Genomic DNA, 16,072 nt, shown 5'->3' with positions numbered 1-16,072 from the left:
TTAAGCTTAAAAATGAGACCTTCTAAGGCTCATTTGCATGCGTAGAAGCTGAGATATGATCGATAAAACTTCGAAAAATATTTATTTTGCAATTTGCATTGTGCACTAATTTTACAATATCTTGAGTTCTAATTGTTGGATTTACGTTTAGTAAACGTTTTTTTCTTCGTTTTTTATCAACGAACAAATTTTATTTGAAACATTCTTTTTTATCTCTTTTAGTTTATGAACCAGAGCCTTATAAACAATTAAATTGTTTATAACAATTTTTTAACCACTCGGATCGAAATCCACCCTCGAAATTCGTAATCAGCAGCCAAAAATCCATAAGAAACCATCGAGTTTGTCCATCAGAATTGAAAAGGACACGGTAACCCCTCTGGTGCCTAGACTATAGCCACAAAGTCAGTTCTAGGTTCGTGAAAAAGGAATATATGTGTTACAGAAAGTTTTATTTAAAAATTAAATTTATAATTTTAATAAGAAGCTTATATTACAGTTGACAACAATGATACCATTTGTTCAAGATGTCCAAATAAAACAGTAATCGGTATGGCCTATGTAACAGAACATTATCTACACCTTTATGAATATGTCTACAATACCTACAAAAATCACATACAATCTTACACACTGCTTAGGTATTAGGAGAAAATGTCCAGTGTGCAGATTTTGCCAAAATGTGGATCAATCTATGTAGTAGATAGAACTATGTGTTACATATTTGTTACTTTAAAAAGGGGTAAACCCCGTAGTTGGCTGTATACCTTCAATATAATAACGTGGAATAAAGTAAACACTTCTGTTGTATGTAGGAATATGAATTTATTAAAATTCTTAAAATTTATCCACAAGGGAGTGGAAGTACAAAACGTTTTCGGTCAAACTGACCATCATCAGTGTAAATGTCCAGTGTACAAGTAATTGTAACTAGCCACTTCAATAGGTGTAAAAACCTCTAAACTACATTATTGTTACATTCTACATATATTAAAAAGTGGTCGACATTAAGTCGATGTCTTAATATTTTAAAGATCACATGTGAATATATTTCATCCTTGCTCGAAAATTGCACAAGCTACTTGTGTTCTAGTGAGAAGTTAACGACCAAGTTGGTGAAATACATTCACATGTGATCTTTAAAATCTTAAAACATCGACTTAATGTCGACCACTTTTTAATATAGAATGTAACAATAATGTAATTTAAAGGTTTTTACACCTATTGAAGTGGCTAGTTACAATTACTTGTACACTGGACGTTTACACCGATGATGGTCAATTTGACCGAAAACGTTTTGTACTTCCACTCCCTTGTGGATAAATTTTAAGAATTTTAATAAATTCATATGCCTACATACAACAGAAGCGTTTACTTCATTCCACGTTGACATAATATTTGTTATTTACCAGTTCCAATAGGTGTCTTGTGGGTATATTTAAAGTCTGTAAAATATTTTTTCATGCTACTTTCTTAATGTTGAAGACTTTCATACAAACGGCAATGCAGGAGAACATTGCAGCAGGAGATTCATGAATAATCATTCTAAATTTTCCAGGAGAGGTGAGGAGTTATAACGAGTTTATTTACCACAATTAAAATCGACGAACAAATGACGAGAATTGACAGCAAGATAAGCCGCGTACCCAATTTGGAAAAATCACACGTAGTATGGTAATTGCATACTGTGAAAAGTGATATGTAGGTAAATAAATGCGAAAATGTGTAAACAAGATTCAATTTTAGAAATTTAAATTTTTACATTTAGGAGGAAATGATGCAACTGCGTCAAGGCGGGTTTTATCAAAGTGACACAATAGCTGTATTCGCTGAGCATACCCCGAAATGAGTAAGTTCGGGATTAGTTTCCCAAGGCGCAGGCGTCAATGTCGACAAAAAATGCAAATGCAACACATTTTTAAGTCAACAATAGAAATAGCAAAGAGAATAGCAGGCAATGAATTAACCTTTTTTAGAAAGTTTAGAAAGAAATTTGATTAGCGTATTTCATTTCGATAATATTATTTGGTATTTACACGCCATAATCCCGCTTAAATTTTTGTATAAATATTGTTGAGAATTATCTGGAAATTGCAGCTTGGTATTTAGATATAAAAATTACCTTTTTTTCCAGGGGGTTGAAAATTAGCTGAAGGAAGTAATAATTTAGTTACGAATCATTTCCAATAATTTTGATATTGAATTTGATAGGTTGTGGTTTATTACACCAAAAGCTAATAAAATATAACATGATACTAGAAACAGTCTCTGAATAAGTTTAAGGTGTTATTTAACTCATAAATTCAACTGAATATTTATTAACTGAATTAAATTCTGTAATTATTACAAGAATATTTATAAACCTCATCTTACTCCATCTTACATACATAGAATCGGCTTGGCAGATACTCCCAATTGTACTTGTGGCAAAATCGGAGATCTAACACATGTCATATTAGAATGTCATTTAGAGATAAATAACATAAACTACCTTTATAAGGAATTACAAAATTTAAAATGTTGTTTCCCAATAAACCTTAATACTTTAATATTTACAAATGATAATATGGAAATTCTTCATCTCATTTATAAACATGTTAAATCATGTAAATACAAGTTGTAAACTAGAAATAATTTGTTAATTTGGTTTGACAAAATTAACAAGAAAAAAATAATATATAAAAAAAGAACATATACAGGGTGTCCCGGAAAATAGTGCATTCCTTAAAGGTATAGGTAGAAGGCACCATGTAGAACAAAAAACTCCTCTTATAACATTTTTTTCTAAATTCAACCGTTTGACCAAAAAACTATAAAACATTTTGGAACGCAAATTCAAATCTGGCAACTCTGTGAAGTACAAAAATCTAAACGTAAATAGTCCCATGTTTAGTAAACAGATAATTTGGAAGAATCCTGTTTAGTGTCAACGCCGAAAATGTTTTTGAATCGTGTGTTCATGAGTAATATTATGATATTATGATGTTTATTTATGGCAGATCAATAAATGGAGAGGCATAATACCTACTAAAATTCTTTCAAAATGTTTTGCTGGAATTTCTCGTCGTATGAGTGCATGTTACTCTATGAATTCATGTGTTCGCAAAAGTGGTGGTTCATTTAAAACATGTGATTTCATCTTAAAATATGTAAGTATAATTCGTTTAAAATTATGCCATATTTCAACTACATTTAAAAAAAATTATAGTAAACAAAAATAGTAAGTATTAGGTTGGATTATTTTAAATACTGTAAGACACAAACGAGTTCTTATTCACCAGTGCGTAACATGTTGCCAGATTATTTAATTTTCTGAAGATTAAAATTCAGGTATATGGAAACCAATGTAATCTTTTTTTTGGAAACGGTTAAGTTTAGAAAAAAATGGTATAGGACTTTTTTGTTCTAAATTGTGTGTTCTATCCATACCTTAAAGGAACGCACTATTTTCCGGGACACCCTATATAATAAAATAATAATAACAAAAAAAAATAATAAATAAATAAAAAAAAATAGAAACAAAAAAAAAGAAAAAAAAAAGAAAAAAAAAACAAGTAAAAAAATAACAAAAAAATAGAAGTAAAAAAAAGTAATTACCACAAATTGAAATATATAATAAAAAATATAATATAATAATATGTTGTATCAAAAAAAAATTGTAGTACTTACTACTTACGTCATGAAATAAGAAATGTATGACTATGAATCTGCAATCAATCACAAACAAGTCTGGCTAATTGGCTCTGCCAAAGCCGAAAAAAAACTCATCTAGATACAATTTATTATAATATATAATTATCGAATGAAAAGTAAAGATAATAATACGAGAATACTTATAAACAAGCCCATCTAGATGGAAAACATTCGACAAAAAAAACTAAAATGGGTTTAATATAAAAAATATTAAAATTTGTTGAAGGATATTTAAATGATACAACACTTTACATAACTTTAAATCTTTAAAAACCAGAATTTGCAAGCTGTAACAATATTTTAGGTTAAAAATTAGACAGAATGTCAAGAAATTCTTTAAGAGATTCTTCCCAAGTATTTTGTGCGATTGTGCGAACTTAAAATCCGAAACAAAAACCTCGAACGTCTAGCTAGAGGGTATCCCGGACACGTTCAGAATCTGTTTTCTGTAATGCGCTTGCGTTCTCCCTCTGGTTTATCCAGGATTTGCTCCGCGAATACAGCTACTAATGTATGATCAAGGGAATATCTGAAAAGTTAAAATACACTTTTTTTATCAAACGGATTCCGGATCTCAAAGCAAGTTTTGATTTTCTTTATCCATTCGATATAATACACAAAAGGCTGTAATGCTTTTAAGTTATATAGTATCCACTTTGGTGTTGATCTTTACCACCAGAATTGATTTCGTTAATCTACATCCAGAAATCGTACTACATAAATTGACCCACCTATTTAATTGTAAATTTCCTAAACAGTCACGTATTATTTATAAAATTGAAGTAAGGTTAACTGTGTACATTTTTGTTAATGTCGTTACAATATTTAACATGGCAGAACTCAGAAAAGAAACTGGTTCAACTTCGATAATGCGAACAAAAAGATGTTTTTTTGAGGTGGGCTCCTTCGGTAGCTAAATGATTTAGGTAGCTCCAAAGATTTTTATCGCGAGTCAAATTTTAAAAAGCAGTTAACAAATTTTCAGATGTTAAGTCAAAAGGAAGTGTTGTAAATACAATGCGAGTGGTGAATGATTATATCAAAGAAATATAAATATGGGTTACGATATAAAACGATAGAAACTTATAGGTATGCAGGTGATATTGTTATATTGGCAAGCATCCAGAAAGAGTGACCTAGGACCAAAATCATATAAACAATGCAGATTTTAAGATCACAGAGCATTATAGTATAAAGGTCATTCATAAAAAGAGGTTCCCTATGGCTGAGAAAGAATGTGACATACTGGGAGAAATCTGGTAACACTGCATTACGCAACAACTCTCCCTCTCTCTTCCCCCACCACTCTCACCTCGCTGCATTGCTCAGTGCCGGCCTAGCAACCTTCGAAGATGGAGTTACCGCAAAATGGATTGCACCTATTGATATTCATCGTCAGTTAATCCAAGTTTATGGGGAAAAGTGCATATCCGTTCATCATGTTCGCAAATGGGGTAGAAAATTCAGTGAAGGCCAAACAGAAATTCACGATGAAGTTTGGAAAGTCTTTAATTTCGAAAGACGAAATTGTCGAAAAAGTTGAAAGAGTATTGCTTGAAGATCAGAGGTTCACCATTATGGACCTTGCTTTCCGTATTTCTGAGACTTATCACACCACGATTCATAAGACATTAATAGAAAAATAATTAGGCTATCACAACATGTGAACTAGTGATGTTGATTATAGTTACTTTCGAGTATTCGTTACAAATCGTTACTTTTGTATAAAGTAATCATTTACAGTATTCGTTACTATGATTACTTTTGTTACTTTTGTATTTGAGTACCGGTAATCATATCGAGAATCGTATTTCTCGGTAGGTAAGTATTTTGTATAGGTATTCCGATATAACAAGATCTACTATCTAATCTACATCGACAAATGGCGTAGATCTAGATAACAATATAGGGTTCTCGCATTCGATCTTTGTTAATAACTTACATTACATATTTTACGTATACCATTATACCTCCCTCTGTTTCATCTTCTATCTTCTCCTCACCCTCACACCCTTAAGACGCTTCATACCGATAACGGTATTCGACAACACTAGTAAAATACCGGTCCCATCCATTACTCGCTGGGATACGATTGGTAGAAAGTAATCAAGTGTACTGGTTGTAGATACAATAGTTGTTACTCGCTCTGATACGATTGGTACGAAGTAATCAGAGTAATCAAAGTAACGATTTGCTTCTCTGTATAGGATCCGTTACTTTCAGTATTAGTAAGTAACGAGTACATACTTTGTAACGAATAGATACTTTTTCAACATCTCTAATGTGAACAGGCACCATGTCGAGTGTGACCAGCAGTTTTTGCAACAATGTGAATACAACAAGGAAGAATTTTTGGATTCCATTATTACAGGTGACGAAACACGGGTGTTTCACTTTATCCTCGAAGCCAAGCAGCAACCACGTGAATGGCATCACTCAACTTCGCTGAAGCCGAAGAAATGTAAACAAATGCAGTTGACTGGGAAACTTATAGTAACCGTCTTTTGGGACAGAAAAAGCCTTTTCATCGACTTTTTGCCTCATGGAACAACAGTTAAATCCTAAAGACATTGCGAAACATGAAAAAGACTGAGACATGATCCACAACGGACGGTGAGGACGATTGCCCAGTGGTGTGAGGCTTCTCCATGACAATGCTCGACCTCATGTCTTACATCAAACTGAACTGATGGTGGGGGAATTTTGGCTGGACTGTTGTGTTCCATCCCCCCTCCACATTCCAGGCCTAGCACCAAATGATTATTACTGAATTATCCCCAAAATTAAAAGAACACTTGGGTGGCTTACTTCACTATCGATGATGAAGTCAAGGAAGAAGTTACTGGATTCCTCAAAAAATTGGAGGTAGAATTCTATAACGGTTCAAGTATCGTCTGCAAAAGTGTTTGGACAGAAATGGCGACTATCTGGAAAAATAGCGTTTTAAAAGTTTTAAAAATATGTATAACAAAAAGAGCAAAAATAAAACTGTCTTTTTTAAAATTTATGGGAGTATACGAATGGCTCTAGTATATTTGGGACTGCTATCTAGATGACAAGTGAGCTACAAAAGTTACGAAATTACTGCAACAAAACTGTACATCGTAAACAAATCGAGCGACTATTTAAAACAGAATTATTGCATAGAAGCTATGAGAACCCAATTTGTTTATTTAAAGTTTTATGTCCAACGAGGCATCTGATTTTTGGGATCATCAGTATATAGAAAATATCTTTTGACCAAGGGAAAATAACTGTTTTGTTAAGATCTATGTTTTAAAAATCTTTTTGCTCTCATATCAATGAAACCAGGGAAGCTACATTTTTGTCTAAGGAAAAAAGAAATAGATATTCCAGCATATTTTAATACAGTAAAATACACATGATTTCAACATAATTTAACAATAAATATGCACCTGTTGAAGGTTATAAATACAAATAGAGTATATACGTCTTCGATTCTAAGACATACACTTTTATAAACATAAATAATGTAAACCTCTTTTATTATTTTTAATTATATATAATATTTTCCATATATATTCAAAGTAGTATCAAATGAGAGATATAATTATAATGTACAAACTTATAATGGATAGCATACTAAGTGCTTAGCATATAAATAAAGTTTTGGTGGTAATCCGCATTGCCAATTGTTTAGCTAAACGAGAAGTGTAGAGCTTCTGGTAATACTTAAAATAAATGATAAATAGCCACAGTGAGTTGGACAAGGCGGCACTACCGGCTGAAATCTGAAAATAAAACAAAATCTATAATTACTTATATCACAACATTCGTGGTATTTGTAGATACAGAAAAATAAAACTGCGCCTCTGCTAGTAGCTGGGTGCATTGAGTAGTTCAGTAACTATCAGTGCCGGTCGCAAGCCCGGATGCATATTTACAGATGCTAGCGTGTGTAGACACCAGGGCGTTGAAATCAGTTAGGGTTTGGAAAAACAGTACATTTACCAATACTAACAGATTTGGATACCAGAGTGTTGAAACCAGCTAGCTTTTTTAGTGGTTATACGTTATACGTCATGTATAGATACTAACGACTATTGACATTGATTTTATACAGTATGGTGCAAATGTCTGGAATAAATTCATTATTTCGGAAGCCAGCGACTTTAAGGAAAAATCCTGAAACAGGTCAATTTTTAATTTTAAATTATGACTTTTTGACATACATGTCAAACTAGTGACGTCATCCATCTGGGAGTGATGACGTAATCGATGATTTTTTTAGATAAGAATAGGGGTCGCGTGCCAGCCCATTTGAAGGGTTTATTCAGTTCTCTATTCAGTAATATAAATAATAACATAATTATTTATACAGGGTGTCCAAGAAAATTTTTTTTAAATTAAATTAAGTGACACAAAAGAAGAATGTATGTAATTTATTTAATTCAAAATACACTCTACTGCTGTCAGAAAACAGAAAAAAAAGTTTTTGATAAATAAACATTGCTTTTCGCTTAAGGGGATGGGTATTTTTCGAATCCTGAGAAAACTATTAAGTATTTTTGAAAAATTTAAACGCAGAATGAAAGATTACGTTATTATCGAGGATCGAGGGCCGAAAGTCCCTAAGAACTTCTATAATGTTTATTTTAATAAGTTACAGGGGTAAAAACTAAGAGAAAATTTAGTGTGATTTTTAATTTCAAATATCTCATTCAAAATATTTTTTTTTATTTATTCTAAGGGACTTTCGGCCCTCGGTAATAATTTAGTCTTTGATTCTGCGTTTAAATTTTTCAAAAATATTTATTGGTTTTTTCAGGATTCGAAAAAAATTAACACAATGTCCGTGGTACTATTTTCCAAATCCATCTTTGTCTTACAACGCACTCAGTCAAAAAGAATACTGTCAGCATATTGTCAGTCAGACAGTGACAATTTTAAATATTTGATACGGCATCGGGAATATTTTTTTTTTATGGCATAGACTTGGGTGTCATTTAGCCAGTCACAACTATATTTTGAGTTGTTGATTAAATAATATTGATATATAGTGTATTTGATAAATAATTGATTTAAGACGTGAACTTAATAAAAAGTTATTTATTGTGTTGTGGAAGATCCAAGCAGAGAATACATCAGGATAATATATTCTGTGATCCAAGTATTTTGTTGTTAAAGATGTTCAAGATTGTAAGCGTTCCATAGTAACAATATATTATTAAAAAATTACTTTAACACTTTTCCTCTTTTCTCGATTGAGTATTAGTTTTTGTTGTACATATAAATTATTACAATCACTGAATACATAGTTAGTGAAAAAATTATCACATATTTATCAATTGAATTAATAATTTGCAATTATTATACAAATAACAGTTATCCAAGAACATTCAAAAGCCATCTCTTTAACCTTTCGTTACTCGCGCCAACTTTTTGTGATCGGATACTCGCGCACGGTGCAGGAGACCGGGTCCAAAAATATGGGTCAGCAGTGTTTTAAAATTATTTTTTTTTGCAAAATTGTGTACGATTAAATTATTTAATGAATATATGATCATATAATTTTGTAGATATGCGTTTGTGTTCACATTATATTACTTTAATCAAAAATTTAATAATTTTCATTGTTATCCATTTATATGTATATACAAAAACTTTGGAAGTGAAAAAAAATTGAATATGGTTAAATTTGTTTACTAAGAACTTTAGATCTTAATTCAATACACAAAAAAATTAAAAATAAAGAGTAATTGTAGTAACAAAAAAAGTTATAAAAATTAATTAACGTTTTTAAAACATGAAATACACAATGGTGTCACATTCATTGGAACAATGGTGTTCCAAACACAGATATTTTGAGCATATTTGGCAGTAAAACTTTGTTTTTCTATTTTTCTTCCAATCACAAACAGCACAGCGATCTGAAGTTCCTGGTGTTACGACTGGTACTTGTTCTGTTGGTAAACCACATATCTCCCTAAACCTCATTCTGATGGTTCTGGGTAAGTTCTATATTTATATTTATATATATATAAATATAAATAAACTAATCTATAAACATTGAAAATAAGGAAAGGATCGTAAATTACCTTACTAATTAAAAATATCGATGTGTGATCCAAACACAAAAATTGGTGCACAAATACTCGCACACGGTGTACGGGACCGTGTTGCGTAATAACAAAAGGACAGTACTATTTTTTACACTGCGAACTGACTTTACCCACAGTTGATTGACCACTGAAGAGGTATACGAAGTAGCCATTCAAAATCCCCACTACAAGCAGAGTTACAGGAATTTATTTACAGGCCCGGTCTCCCACAGCGTGTGCGAGTAACGGAGGGTTAAGTTAATGATGACATTTTCAAGTAGAATGACATTCTAGTAATGTTTACATATCCATACCAGTGTGAATTTTACTACACGTAATTTGCAGGGTAAACACAGAAAAAGTAGGGATAGCCGTAAAAAATTATGTACCGATGGCTTTAATTTTAATGTTTAAGCTGCCACCCATCTGTCTCTTGGCAGTTTAAACATTGAATTTATCGAAAAGCAATGTTTATTTATGAAATAAACATTTTTTTCTGTTTTCTGACAGCAATAGAATGTATTTTGAATTAAATAAATTACATATATATTATTCTTCTTTTTGTGTAAATTAATTTAATTCAAAATATTTTTTCTAGGGCACCCTGTATAAATAATTATGTCAATGTTTATATTACTGAATGAAGAATTGAATATCCTTTCAAATTAGCTAGCACACGATCCCTATTCTCATTTAAAAAAATCATCGATTGCGTCATCACTCCCAGATGGATGACGTCAGTTGTATGATATATCAAAAAGTCATAATTTAAAATTAAAAATGGACCTATTTCAGGATTTTTCTTTGAAGTCGGTGGCTTCCCAAATTATGAATTTATTCCAGATATTTGCACTGTACTGTATAAAATCAATGTCAATAGCTGTTAGCATCTATGCATGTATAACCACTAAAAAAGCTAGCTGGTTTCAACACTCTGGTGTCCAAATCTGTTAATATTTGTAAATGTACTGTGTTTCCAAACCCTAACTGATTTCAACACCCTGGTGTCTACACACGCTAGCATCTGTAAATATGCAGCCCGGATAAAGGAGGAGATTTTGCGTCAGGAAGGGCATCCGACAATAAAAACCTTGCTAAAACCATGGCAAGAAGGAAAATAGAAAACGCGTTCCCTGTAAGCGACACGCAGTGACACCTGCGACAGGTGAGCTAAGGCTACCCCTTGCCTTACGAGGACGAAAAGGGCAAAAGAAGCTAGTCCTGAGGATTGTAACTCTCAACGTCGGAAGTATTATAGAGCTCGCCGATTTCATACAAAGGAGGACCAACAAGACATACTTCGCACACAAAGACCAACACAAATACAGTTTCATCCGAAAAAACACTTGGTGTTTTGTTTTTTTCTACATATTCGTTTTCCTTCTTTCTTTTTAGCGCCATAGTATATTTCTTCTTCTTCTTATAAAGTGCTCTCTCCTCAATGGAGGTTGGCTATTACAATTGCAAACTCTTCTCTGTCCTTGTTCTTATTAGCTGTTCAAAATTTAGTCCTGTCCATTGTCGTATCTTTCCTTTCACTATAATCCATCCAGTGGCACTACAGCCCAAATCGAGCCTTGGCCTCCTTCAACAAGCTTCTCTCAATCATTTCGATTTACCGCTGTTCTTTTCCATGAATGCGTTCCCAGGAAGTTCCTGGCATCCTCATCGACTTCGTCTTCCCATCTCTTTTTAGGTCTTCCAACAGGTCTTTTTCCCTGCATTCTTGCATTTAGCAATTTTCTGGGGATTCTATTCTCATGCATGCGGACCACGTGCCCTGCCCACCGTAATCTCTGCAGTTTAGTGTATTGTGCTAGAGTTGGTTCGCCATATTGCTCGTATATTTTTCTATTATACCTAATTTGACAGTTGTTATTTTCACTTATTGGGCCCAGTATCCTACGTAATATTTTTCTTTCAAACGCATCTAATGCATTGGCAGATTTCTGTGTCAGCACCCATGTTTCACAGCCATAACTTACTATGGGCCTGATTATTGTTTTATAGACCCGCAGTCTCGCGATTTGAATATGTGGCCCATCGCGAAATAGGCTTTATTTGCCAGCACAAGCCTTCTATTTATTTCCGGTTCTTCTTCATCGCTTGCGACCAGATCCATTAGTCACATGAATCTATTCACATGTTCTATATCGTCAAGTGTTGTTGCGCCGGTCTATTTGATCTGGTTTGTATGAGTAGTTTTGTTTTATTTGTATTTATTGCTAGCCCTACTCTTTCTGCACTCTGTTTCAACTCAACGTAGATTTCTTCCGCTGCATTCATTGTTCTGCTCATTATGTTTATATCATCTGCGTACGCTGCTAATTGGGTAGATTTGTTTGTAAGTATGTTATTTCCGCTCACCGTCAACCGTCTAATTACATATTCAAGAACAAGATTAAAAAGCGTTGGAGCCAGTCCGTCGCCTTGTTTCAGTCCTTGCGTTATCGTAAATGCATCAGTGATCTGTCCTTGAATACATACCTGTGCTTCTGTTTCTGTCATTGTCATTTGCACTAGTTGTATTAATTTTGATGGTATGCCAAATTCTTCCAATATATTAGGTAGAATTGTTCTATCTATTGAATCATAGGCTTGTTTAAAATCTACAAAGAGATTGTAAACGTCCATGTCTATTCCCATGCTTTGGCTAGTATTTGTTTAACTGTAAATAGTTGGTCAATGGTAGATCAATTTTGCCTAAACCCTGCTTGATATTCCCCGATGATTTTTTCCGTGAGGGTGAGAGGTTGAAGTCTTCGATTAAGGGTGTTTGTAAATATTTTGTATTCGGAACAAAGTAAAGAGATGCCTCTATAATTCTGACACAACAGTTTGTCTCCTTTTTTATGAATAGGGAGATTATACTTTTCTTCCATTGTTGAGGGATTTCTTCTTCTATCCATATCTCTCGTATTAGCTGGTACATCTGTTGTGTCAAATTCCTTCCTCCTTGCTTGAGTAGTAACATCATTATAAGAAATGTTCCAGATTCTGACAACGATATTAATGCCGTTAACGCTATTTTGAATTCTATTAATACAGATCTTTCCGCAAATGCACCAACATCTGTCTTTAGATTAGGTAAACCAGACAGTAATCGTAAATTTCCACGTCCATTAAAAGTTATTTTTCCGAATGCACACGTCGCTAAAATTATTTTAAAAAACAAAAGGAAACTACTGAACACGCAATACAAAAACATAAAGATTGATGACGATAAAACTCCAATGCAAGAACAATACTTAAAAGACCTGCGTCTTAAATTAAATCAACGCATCGAGAATGGAGAAAAAAACGTCACAATCAAGTATCAGAAAGGTATTCCCTGTATAATTGATCTTTCACCAAAAAACTGAGTTCGAGCTTTCATCAATGGCGTATTATGTATACTAATCTTTGTTCTCTGCAAGCGAAATTTTTAGATACCATTACTTTTATGCAATGCGAAAAACCTTCACTGTTCTTAGTATCCGAATCTTGGTTGCACAAAAATATTTTGGACTCTATGGTAAATATACCTGGGTACAAAATTTTTAGAGCAGACCGCATAGGGAGAATAGGAGGCGGATGTTGCATATATGCAAAGGAATCTGACTTCTGCCAATTTAACATTGTTTGTGAAAACTTCTCTGATCACCATTATGAAGGGTTGACGCTTAATTTTTCTTCTAAAAAGTTAAAAATAAATTTTGCTATAGCTTGTATATATAGACCTGGTTACAGTTCAGTTCAAAGTGATCAAGAATTATACAGTCAATTGGAAACGCTCATAGCCAAACATAAAACCTTAATTGTTTTTGGTGATTTCAATCTAAGCAACATTTCTTGGCCGCTGATCAATCACCCTCATGATACTCAATCTCAGCTTTTTATTAATTTCTTAGAAAATTCTGGATTAGAACAAATAATCAATGAACCGACTCGTTTTCGTCTGAATCAACAACCTTCTCAGCCAGATCTTACTTTAACCTCTGATGTTAATCTTTTAACTAATATTTCGGTTACATCTCCAATTGGAAAGTCGGACCACGCAGTTATTTCAACTTCCATACAGATCCTCAAGTCGGAAATATTACAAAATAATATGCTAATGACATATAAAAGAATAAACTATCATCATGTAAACTTAGATGTATCTACTGCAGATTGGGCAGATATGTTGAATGGTAAGGATGTTAACAAACAGTGGGAAATTTTTGAAAATTTTCTGAATGAATCCATGCGCACGAACTCTCATTATGTGCAACGTAGATGTAATCCTAATAAGCCATGGATAAGTGCAGAAATATTTGAAATGATAAAATTTAAAAAGTCATTATGGAAAAAGTATTTACGAAGTAAAACGAATGCTGACTACCTCAATCATCGAACTTTTTCTAATAACTTAACATCAACTATTTTTAAATCTAAACAAAATTTTGAAAACCAACTGTCCTCAAATAAGAACAAAAAACCTCTTTATAAATATGTCAGAAATTCTATTTTATCTAAAGTTTCGTTACCTATTTTAAAAACCGAAACAGGCGAACCAACCTCAGTGAAAATGGAAGTTGCTACTATTTTTGCCAAAAAATTTCAAGAAGTGTTTACAATCGAGGAGGCTCTTCCGAATACTTTACGTGTTGTTTCTACAAGAAGTAACTACGATATTAGTGACATAGACTTTGATCCAGAGATTCTTAAACAAAAAATTTTGTGTTTAAAATCCTTTTCCGCTCCCGGATTAGACGGTTTCGCCGCAATTTTATTTAAGAAGTGTGCAAACTCGATTATCCATCCGTTAAGTTTTATAATGAAAACCTCATTTTTGTCACACACTTTACCTGATGGCTGGAAAATCTCTAGTGTTACTCCAATTTATAAAAAAGGTGACAGGTTAGATCCTGACAATTATAGACCAATTAGTCTAACATCCATTGCGGCTAAATTGATGGAATCAGTTATTCGCGAATCGGTTATGAACTTTCTCTTAAACAATAATAGAATTCCTATTTCCCAGCACGGTTTTGTACCTGGAAGATCGGTTGTTACTAATATGTTAACATGTGTTAATGACTGGTCTCTTTGTTTGGACAGTAATCAACCTGTCGATATTATATATTTAGACTTTGCTAAGGCTTTTGATCGAGTTCCTCATAAGAGACTACTATTTAAGCTTGAACATAACGGTATTAGAGGAAACTTACTTGAGTGGATTAAAGGATTTTTAATAAACCGTAAATTTTGTGTACGCGTTGGTGACTGTTATTCCTCAATGTTTAGTGTATACAGTGGCGTTCCGCAGGGTTCAGTGTTGGGGCCGATTTTGTTCCTAGTGTACGTTGCTGATCTGCCAATTCACCTTAAAAGTAACATGTCGCTTTTCGCTGATGACACAAAGTTATATGCAAATCCCTTTTCTGGTTACAATCAATTACAGACCGACCTTCAAGAGGTTGCTAAGTGGGTAGACGATTGGTGCTTGCAATTAAACACATCCAAGTGTGCAGTTCTACATTTAGGTAAAAACAATCCAAGGAATCGGTATGTACTTTCAAATGTTTCTCTAAAAACTGTTTCGCAGCAAAAAGACTTGGGTGTACTTGTGACGGAAACATTATCTTGGTCTGAACATATCCAGTCGGTATGCAATAAAGCTAGAACATCAGTTTACTTATTATCTAAGACTTTCTCTAAGATATCGCCAAAAAATTTTGTTGCTCTCTTTAGTGTATATGTAAGACCTATTTTAGAGTTTGCCGGACCCGTGTGGAATGTCGACTGGCAAAGGGATTCTGATCGACTTGAATCTGTGCAAAGATGGGCAACAAGAATTCCTTATGGCCGTCGTCGTCCTTCCTACGAAGAACGGTTAACCTACTTAAATTATCCTACATTTATGGACCGACGACTTCGTGGGGATTTAATAATTGCTTATAGAGCGTTACAGGGAAGGTTTGGGATAGATCTATCACATCTCTTCCCTTTGAGTAACGACCTTAGATTGCGGGGTCATCCATACAAATTAGCCAGACAACAGTTTCACAGTAAATGTCGTGAGAACTCTATATCCAATAGAATATTTTATACCTGGAACTCACTTCCACACGACGTCGTCGGGGCTGTATCTGTAAATTGCTTCAAAAATAAATATGACTCTTTTAGTTCTGTACCACGGGAACAATAATTTTTCTTTTCTTAAATTAAATTAATTTATAAGTCGTATGTAGTCTTAAGTTTAGGTTTCTTTTTGCATAGTTCTTTTTAGTAAAATGGAGCTATATAGGTCCTAGACCTCGGCTCCTTTTCCTTCTTTAATAATAATAATAATA

General features: G+C 33.3%; 1 protein-coding gene across 1 annotated transcript in view; it reads right to left on the bottom strand.

Moving 5' to 3' along the window:
• Window positions 1–433: 433 nt before the first annotated feature.
• Window positions 434–16,072, bottom strand: part of LOC126892691 (ras-related protein Rab-11A) — a 73,509-nt gene continuing 57,870 nt past the window's right edge. The window contains exon 5 of the mRNA XM_050662326.1: window positions 434–7,445. The gene's annotated coding sequence lies outside the window, so the exon portion shown is untranslated. The remainder of the gene's footprint in view (window positions 7,446–16,072) is intronic.

This window comes from Diabrotica virgifera, chromosome 9 (genome assembly GCF_917563875.1).
Source record: "Diabrotica virgifera virgifera chromosome 9, PGI_DIABVI_V3a".
NCBI lineage: Eukaryota > Metazoa > Arthropoda > Insecta > Coleoptera > Chrysomelidae > Diabrotica > Diabrotica virgifera.
The sequence above is the reverse complement of the archived record's forward strand: the minus strand, read 5'-3'. Positions and strand labels throughout refer to the sequence as shown.